We start from the raw sequence: 9,082 nt of genomic DNA on the forward strand, positions 1-9,082 counted from the left end.
TAACGTGATTTAGAGATTGCTTCTACTCCACGACCATCTGTAAGGTGAACGATCTCAATCTGTCGGTGGATGATGTTGGATTGATAAGTTTCGCTAGGGGGGGTGAATAGCTATTAAAATTTTAACGAAAGTACGCAGCGGAAAAATTGAGAGCAGAAAGAATGACACAAGTAGTTTTTACTTGGTTCGGAGCTTGTGTCGACTATTACTCCAAGGCTCACACTCATTGAGTACTTTCGTTAGGCAATGACTAATAATTCGAATGATTGTTACAAAAAGAAATACAGGAATTAATTAGTAAAAGAAAAACCGACAATAAAAATAAGACAGAAAATGAACTTGTCGGAGAGTCTTCGCAGCGTCGCAGGAGCACAGAAGAGCATATTGTGAGTTGTTCTTTAGCTCCAGCCTTTACCCTCCTTATATAGGAGGTTCGGGGCGCCTGGATCCTTTCGGGCGTCCTGAATATGACGTAACCGAGCCAACCAGGGCGCTCCACGTGGCGAAGTGACGTTGCGGATAAAATTCACCTCCGGGCGCTCGGATCCCTTCCAGGCGCCCGGACCCTTGTTTTCCAGCGATTTCCTTCCTGCAAGAAAATGTTAGTCCGAGACAAATATATATCCTGCAAAATAAAGTGTTAGCACAGTTTATTATCAAATAAAATATTAATTAGTCGTCTCCTCGAGACCGAAATCTAGTCACGATCTCGACTTAGATATCCGAAATGGATCTAAGTCGGATCGACGCCTAATGTTCCCTTCCCGGGAACGGGTCCTCACAGTCACTCCCCTCCAGTGACTTACCTTCACTTACCTGTCAGGCGTCCGGTCAGACCTTCGACCCGTCTGGGCTTCGTGCCAGCTATCCGGTCGGCCCGTCGATCTAGCTGGACTTCGTGCTAAACGTCCGGTCAGCCCATCAACCCGTTTGGACTTCGTGCCAGCTATTCAGTCGGCCCGTCGACCTAGTTGGCTTTCGTGCCAGACATCAGGTCAGCTCGTCGACCTGTCTGGGCTTCTCCTGCACACTCGTTCAGAGTGTTAGATAACAATGAAACTAACTTAACCTATTTTGTCATTCATCAAAACTTGAGTTAGACCGTTAGTGTTAACCGCACCAACAGATGATTCCCCGAAGAACTTCCGACTAGCTTACGTAGCTCCATATAGGTAGAGAAACTTCACCACAATTCGCACAAGACCACACCAGATCACTTGAGCATTTGGAGACTCTAATTAGGGTTAACCACCACTAATTTCGTCACCTTGCTCAAGCATCCCGAGCTTTATTAAATAAACCTCGGATGGAAACATCCAAGCAGTGTTTCCGCCACCAGTATATTGCCACACTTACCAGTCGACTGACTTTCGTAGATTTCGACTATTTGTAACACCCACGAAATTATAAGATAGGTATACGAATATTATTTTTCCTTAGAGCATAGAAATGAAAAGAATAAGAGAAAAGGAAAAATAAAAACAAAAAAATATAGAATAAGAAGAGGTGAGGTCAAGGATTGAACCTTGAACCTCCCATAAATGATGGAGATAAATTGATGCATGATAACCACTAGGATAAGGAGTAATATTTGGATGGAAAGGAATGAAAAATTTAATTAAAGGTGAGAAGGAAATAAAATAAAATTAAACAAAAGAGCAAGAGAAAACCAAGTGGCTTACCTTCTTTTCTCTTGGTTAAGAAAAGGAGCAAGCAAAAGAGGAATTGCCTACTTCCCTCCCTCTCTCAATTTTCGTGAGAATTAAAGGAATGATGGAAAAAAGAGTTGAGGGAATGAATGAAGACATGTTTCATTGAACAAAGGAATAAATAGATTTGGGAGAAGAAAAACAAGAGAGTAAGTCCTTTTCTCTCTTCCTCCTTCTTCCTTCTTCATTCCTCACCGAACCAAGAACCTTTCCCTCTCCTCACTCTAATAGCTAAGTTAAGTTCTTCTCCAAGAAAACTAATTTCCGTGAATAAGCCCTCAAGTCCTAGCCCTTCCAAGCAAAGGAAACAAAAGGAGGTACAAGAAGAAGAAGCTTTCCCCTTCCTTGGCACTTAGGATACTTTTCTCCTTAAGAAAAACCACAAGCGAAAGGATGTAAGTTTCCCTCACCTGTGGTACAATAGCTTTTGTGTGTTCTATGAAGATTCGGTTACATAAAAATCTAAGAAAACCTCATGAAGAATTTCGGCCAAGATAAGACCAAAGGAAGGACCTAGGGAATGTAAAGATCTAAATTTCGACATGCTCGATATGTTTCTTGTAACATGTATTTTATGGTAGGGATTTATTTCATGTTTCTATGCTAGAATGTTTAGTTAGAACTTAGATTCATGATCCTAGACTTTCGGCCAAGCATGAACAAAAGGATTAGGTAAGCTTAAGCCTCAAACTAAAACATGCTCCTTTGTTCTTATGATAGGTGCCCTATGATAATGGTATTGTTAACATTTTCTCCTACTTGTTATGTTGTTTGGAACTTTATTTTCAGGCTCATGAATATTCGGCCATGGTAGAACTAAGGGCCTAGGAGAGCTTTAATTTAAAACTAAGCATGTCATGATTTCCCTAAGATAAGATATGAAGCTATTATGATATGCCCATGATTGTATGTTGAGTTGAACTTTATTTCATGTCTATGAAGGTTCGGCCATGTTTAGATTTGAGGCCTAGGAGAGTTTAAAACAAGTCTAAGATGCTCATGACCTTCTTGATGAAATGATATGAAACTAACTTAATGTTCTTATGTTTGTTTGTTGCATGGAAATTTGGTTACATGCCCTACAACTTTCGGCCACACAAGGTTTTAAGACCTAGGAAACTTAGAACCTAACTCAACTATGCTCATGTTGTTCCTTGAAATATTTGCTATGAAAGTTGTTTAAGGTTCTCATGCTTTTAGGACACTTGAACCCTAGCTTTAAGTCCTACAAGTTTCGGTCATATCATGTTTAAGGGCCTAGGAAACTTAGAACCTAACTCAACTATGCTCATGTTGTTCCTTGAAATATTTGCTATGAAAGTTGTTTAAAGTTCTCATGCTTTTAGGACACTTGAACCCTAGCTTTAAGTCCTACAAGTTTCGGCCATATCATGTTTAAGGGCCTAGGAAACTTAGAACCTAACTCAACTATGCTCATGTTGTTCCTTGAAATAATTGCTATGAAAGTTGTTTAAGGTTCTCATACTGTTATGACACTTGAACCCTAACTTTAAGCCCTACAAGTTTCGGCCATATCATGTTTAAGGGCCTAGGAAACTTAGAACCTAACTCGACTATGCTCATGTTGTTCTTTGAAATATTTGCTATGAAAGTTGTTTAAGGTTCTCATGCTTTTATGACACTTGAACCCTAGCTTTAAGCCCTACAAGTTTCGGCCATATCATGTTTAAGGGCCTAGGAAACTTAGAACCTAACTCAACTATGCTCATGTTGTTCCTTGAAATAATTGCTATGAAGTTGTTTAGGGTTCACAAGCTTGAATGATAATTTTTAACCCAATGTATGTTTGATAAGTTTCGGCCATGATAAGTTGTAAGCTTAAGAAACCTAGAACTCTACCTAAACTTGCTCATGGTGTTTTCTTGTGGTATAGGAAATGATACTTATTTAGGGTTCACATGTTGGTATGGAGTTTTTACCTAAAACCCAATCTATATGTTTCGGCCCCTATAAGACATTAGGGTTAGAAAATCTAATTATGTTTCCCATGTATCTTATATGCCATGTTTATGAGATTGCTATGCTTCTATGTTTAATTATGCACACTTGTGATCTATACATGATGGAAACCCTTATGCTATGCTGTGTGTTATTTATGATGAGCTGTGTGCCCAATTTACGCATGATATATGTGATGAGCTGTGTGCCCAAGTTTACATAGTATTTATGATGAGCTGTGTGCCCAAACTATGCATGTATTATGATGTGCTGTGTGCCCAAAGTTTACATACCATTATAATGAGCTGTGTGCCCAAGTTTACATGCTATTTATGATGAGCTGTGTGCCCAAACTATGCATGTATTATGATGTGCTGTGTGCCCAAAGTTTACATACCATTATGATGAGCTGTGTGCCCAAAATTCTATATGGTATGATATGATAAGAAATACGATGTGCAAGAAATGATAAGAACCATGATATGATATGCATGACATGCTACTTTACTTTATATAGCTTGTACCAAGGGTGGGCTCCATAAGCGCCCCGGGGTCGATGGATTAAGAAACGGGCCTCGTTAGGGATGTGCTCGTAAGTGCCCCTAGGTCGATGGACTAAGAAACGGGCCTAGTATGTATGCCTTGTAGGGTTCAAGACTTGCTACCTTGGACCTATATGGGACGCGCGCATTTATGTATGTGGTACAAGCCGGGGCCCTAACCATGCTGCATATATTATTGCATGAATCATGTTTTTGAAAGTCATCTCGCATAACACATTATGATTATGTTACGATATACCATGATGCCTATGATTATGTTATGTTATGTTAGGATGAACCTTATGATTATGTTATGATATGTTATGATCATGATTATGTTATGCTAGAATGCACTTTATGACTTTATTAGGATATGCCATGATACCATATGATTATGTTATGATATGATGCTTCTATACATGATATGATGAGTTGTCTTTATACTTTATGCCTTGAAGCTTTATTTATGCTATACGGTTATCGTGAGTAGGAAAGGATCTTACTGAGCCTTGAGTGCTCACAGCTTACTTTCCTTGTACCACAGATAAGGGAAAAGAATGGATGTACTAAGGGAGCAGCAGGAGGAGGCAAGGAGGACGTGTGTAGTAGTGACTTGGCTAAAGAGAAACACCTGTTTCTAGTTAATAAGAATTATGTTCATGTTGTTTCTTTTATGACTCTATGACACTTCATCATGCTCTTTAGTATTATGGGTTAAATTTATGTTAAGCATGTTATGTGACTCATATGATAGGTAATTAGCAATGATGATTTGAAAAGTAAAAGAAAAGTTTAAAAAGAAAAAAAAAATATACTATAGATAAGACTTCCGCTGTTTTAAGAAGAAAAGATAAGTAACCCCCGTCAGCTTAAGCAGGAAGGGGCGGGGCGTTACACTATTACAGGCCAACGGCTTGATACCAGTCGACTGATGAAAATACCAGTCCACTATTACAGTAACGCTACAATAAGTGCTACAGTAACTTGGAATTTTACCCTGAGTAGAGTCTCTCATGTACTCGTCCTTACCCGCACAACCTAGACTTAGCCTCCTCCATTAGCCTCGCGTCCCTCGGATGCCTCCCCATCCTTCATGCCTTGCCTTCTAGAGCTTCCATCGGCCTTGTCATTATTGTCGGATCTTCCTTTACCAAGAGGCCGCACCTTCTGGACTTCATCCATTACCAAGTCACACTTGGATTTACGTTACCAAGATTACATGCTTGGACTTACACCGCGAAGACTCACCCTTAGACTTTTCTTCTTTGCCAAGATCACACTTGGATCTCCTTGTTGTACCTATATCATGCACACTCACAATGCATATCAAATACAACAATAATCCTAACTTAAACCTTTGTCCAAACATCAAAACCTAGGGTACCCAGATTGCTCTAACAATCTTCTCCTTTTTGATGTTTGGCAACCCGTTTAAGTTAGGGAAACATATAATGCAATAACAATGCAATAAACATGCAATCTACACATGCATAAGTCATGAAAACTAACCTTAGACTCTCCCTTCACTTAAGCTCCCCCTTGAGCTAGAATTTCTCGTAAAGTTAAACTTCTCCCTCTTTGCCAACAAGTGAGCAATTGCTCCCCCTTGAGCTAGGATTTCTTGCAAAAGTGTGTAGGTTTCCCACTTAAATCCAACACTTCTCTCCTTTTACCATACATCAAAAAGAGCTCCAACAATATCTTAATTATTAGACTCGTTAACCTCTAATGACCATAAACATTATATATTAATCCCCCATAAGATTACATGCATATTCACCATCTTTTTGGTCAGTTTCTAATGCTAAAAATATTTTCAGACTATATCAATCAACTGCCCTCTTCAAAACGAGCTTACAAAGACATTCTGTGCCTTATGAATAGTGTTATCAATCGATTAATAATTATATCAGTCGACTGCCCTCTTTAAAATAAGCTTACAGAGACATTCTGTGCCTGTGAACAGTGTTACCAATCGACTGGTAACTGTATCAGTCGACTGATACATTATTTCAGTCAAAAATAACATTTCTTACCCAACTTAAAAAATGCACCAGAAATTTCATAGACTTCGAAAAATTCCTAAATTTTGTGGATAGATTTATTTTACCAATGTCTACTTGGAAAAAATATATTGATCATGGATTCCAAGATTAACACAAAATTCAAAACTATCTAAATAGTTCAATTGAAGCTTGACCTAAAGTCTTAGTTTTGACTTCCTCTTGATGTATCTGTCAATACTAAACCATAATGCATCCCTTGTATTAGTTTATATGACATCTATATATCTAAAACCAATTTTTATGCAATATGAATTAAATTTCATATTTCCTTACATATTGAGTCTTAATTCCCTAGGTTTGAGAATCAAGTCCGTTTCCAAACCACTTTGACATATTTAATGATCTATCTCGAGTCCCAAGCATAGTCCTCTTGAGATCTATTTACCATAGGTCTCAAAGACTTTTGAGCTTCCCCTAGAGCTCTTAACCTTAGCCACCTCCCTAGGTGACTCATTTACTATGACTAGGCCACTTCGATGCACCTAAGGTGACACTTGTTGGAACCCCAAGGTGGTTTTGATGTGATCAACAAAAGTTAGGTTCTGTCGTATTTTAACCTTGTATCTAAGTGTGCAGGAGCTTAGGACCACAGGGAGTCGAGCAAAAGACACAGCTAGCGAGAAGGATGGCACGGGAGGGAGCCGACGGGCTCAGTGCGTCTGAGGTACGAGGCGTTGCAGAAGAGTATGGGGCGGACGAGAAAGAGGCACGCGACGTTTCCGAGGGACGAGAAGTCGAAGCGGAAGGTTGCTCGAGAAGGCCGAAATTGAGTTCAGGTGAGCCTTATTTCAGTTGGCTGAAATCACCCAAGCGAGCGGAGCCGGAGCGGAAGACCCAGACCGAGGCGAGCAGCACCGGAGCAGAGGGCCCGGACAAAAAGTCAACCTGGTTGACTTTAGTGGTCCGACGCCCGGATCCATTCCTTGCGCCCGGATGGTCCGAGCGCCCGGAGTTGAATTTTGACCAGGATCACGTCAAACGTGATCCGTTGTGAAGGGGATAAAAGTTAATCCCCTCCCAGGCACCTGGAACCCTTCCAGACGTCCCGACCAAGACTATAAATACAGCATTAGTCCTGAAGCTTCAAATCATCAAAAGAATTAGCAATCCAACACTTGTGTACTTTCATTTCTAATCTAGCTTCTGTTTTTTGTGCTTTCACTGCTGTAAGAGACTTCTCCGCCTGAAGGAGATATTCTAGTGCACGTTTCATTCCTTAGATTAACAACCTCCTTGATTGTAACCAAGTCAAGTCTGTGAGCCTCTTTCTGTTTATTACTTTTTGTCTATTTTTATGCAAGTGTTCTGTTGAAAGTTCGAGAAAGGTCTTTTTTATTTTTTCAGGGCTATTCAACCCCCCTTCTAGACGACCGACGCGATCCAACAACACTTGGCCTATAAATCTTACTTTCTTAACCTTAGACACCTTATCTTTGGTTAATTTCTTCTTGTCCTTAACCTTGGATACCTTATCCTTACCATAATTATATGTCACCCTAGTATATTTCTTTTTATTGGTCTTGGATGACTCTCCCTTACTATTATTAATTGTCACCCTAGCATATGATTTCTCCTTGGCCTTAGAGGAATCCAATTTGATTTTTTTTTTTTGACCATCCAAAAACATGTCAAGTCCTTTAGGTCCAATAATGAACCTATCTAGGACTTCTCTAACTTATCAAGCTTTTCTCTTAAAGCTTGATTTTCCAATTCTAAGTTTTTAACCCTAGAATTAACATGTCCATCATGGGCATTCCTAGACCTACCCTTTCTAGGCATGTGTCTCTTCTTCTTGGGATTAATGCCTAGGTTTTGACCCACTTTTCTTCCCTTAGGCAAAGTGATTTGAGTCTTATTAGGTCTAACCTTATTACATGATTTCCTAGAGTTATCTATCATGTTAACTCTATTCCTATCATTAGACCTAAATCCATAATTATGTATGGGTACATAATTTTTATTTTTTCTGACAAACATGTAGGAATTTAAATTTGGATTAAATTTTAAAATAGAGATTATCTTCCCTTTTACCTTTGGAGCTGCCCCTTAACTTGAGCTCCTCTTCTTCTCCCATTTCTTCAAGTGCGCCAATTTCTTGAGCTCTCCTCTCCTTGGGCACTTAGTGTGGTAGTGACCATATCCACCACACGTGAAGTATCAAATATGTTTCTTCTCTTTCTTTCTACAACTCACATTAGTTTCTAAATTAACTTTAGTGAATTTAGAGTTTACCTCCTTTACCTTCTTGAGCGAAAGACACCTACTCTTGTAGTGCCCCATCTTACCACACTCAAAGCATTTGATGTGGCTCTTCTCGCTCTTCTTGGTAATTAAGATTGAGGGTTGAGCTTCTAAGGCCTCCTCATCCTTGGATTTCTCTTCCTCTTCTTCCTTCGAAGATGTGGACGATTCCACATCTTCTTCCCTTGAAGATGTGGATAACACTTCCTCATCTTCCTTCTCCTCCTCAGATGTTGAGCCCTCCTCAACGTCCGATTGGTCCTTCCCTTGGACCAATGAATCCTTCTCCTTGGGTTCCTCCACTCCTTGAAGTTGTATAGGATCTTCATGGAACACAATCACCTTACTCCAAAACTCATGAGCACACTTATACTGACCTACACGAGACACAATATTAGAAGGTAATTGATTTAATACAATTCTAGTTACCTCCTTATCCGTCTCCGATTGTTTCCTTTGCTCCTTGGTTCAATATCGAGGTTGGAGACACTTCCCCTTCTTGTCCATCGGAGCTTCAAACAGAACTTCTAATGCAGTCTAATGGTCTCAATCCATTTAGAACCAA

The sequence above is a fragment of the Zingiber officinale genome, chromosome 10A, assembly GCF_018446385.1.
Source record: "Zingiber officinale cultivar Zhangliang chromosome 10A, Zo_v1.1, whole genome shotgun sequence".
In the NCBI taxonomy this organism is placed as follows: Eukaryota; Viridiplantae; Streptophyta; class Magnoliopsida; order Zingiberales; family Zingiberaceae; genus Zingiber; species Zingiber officinale.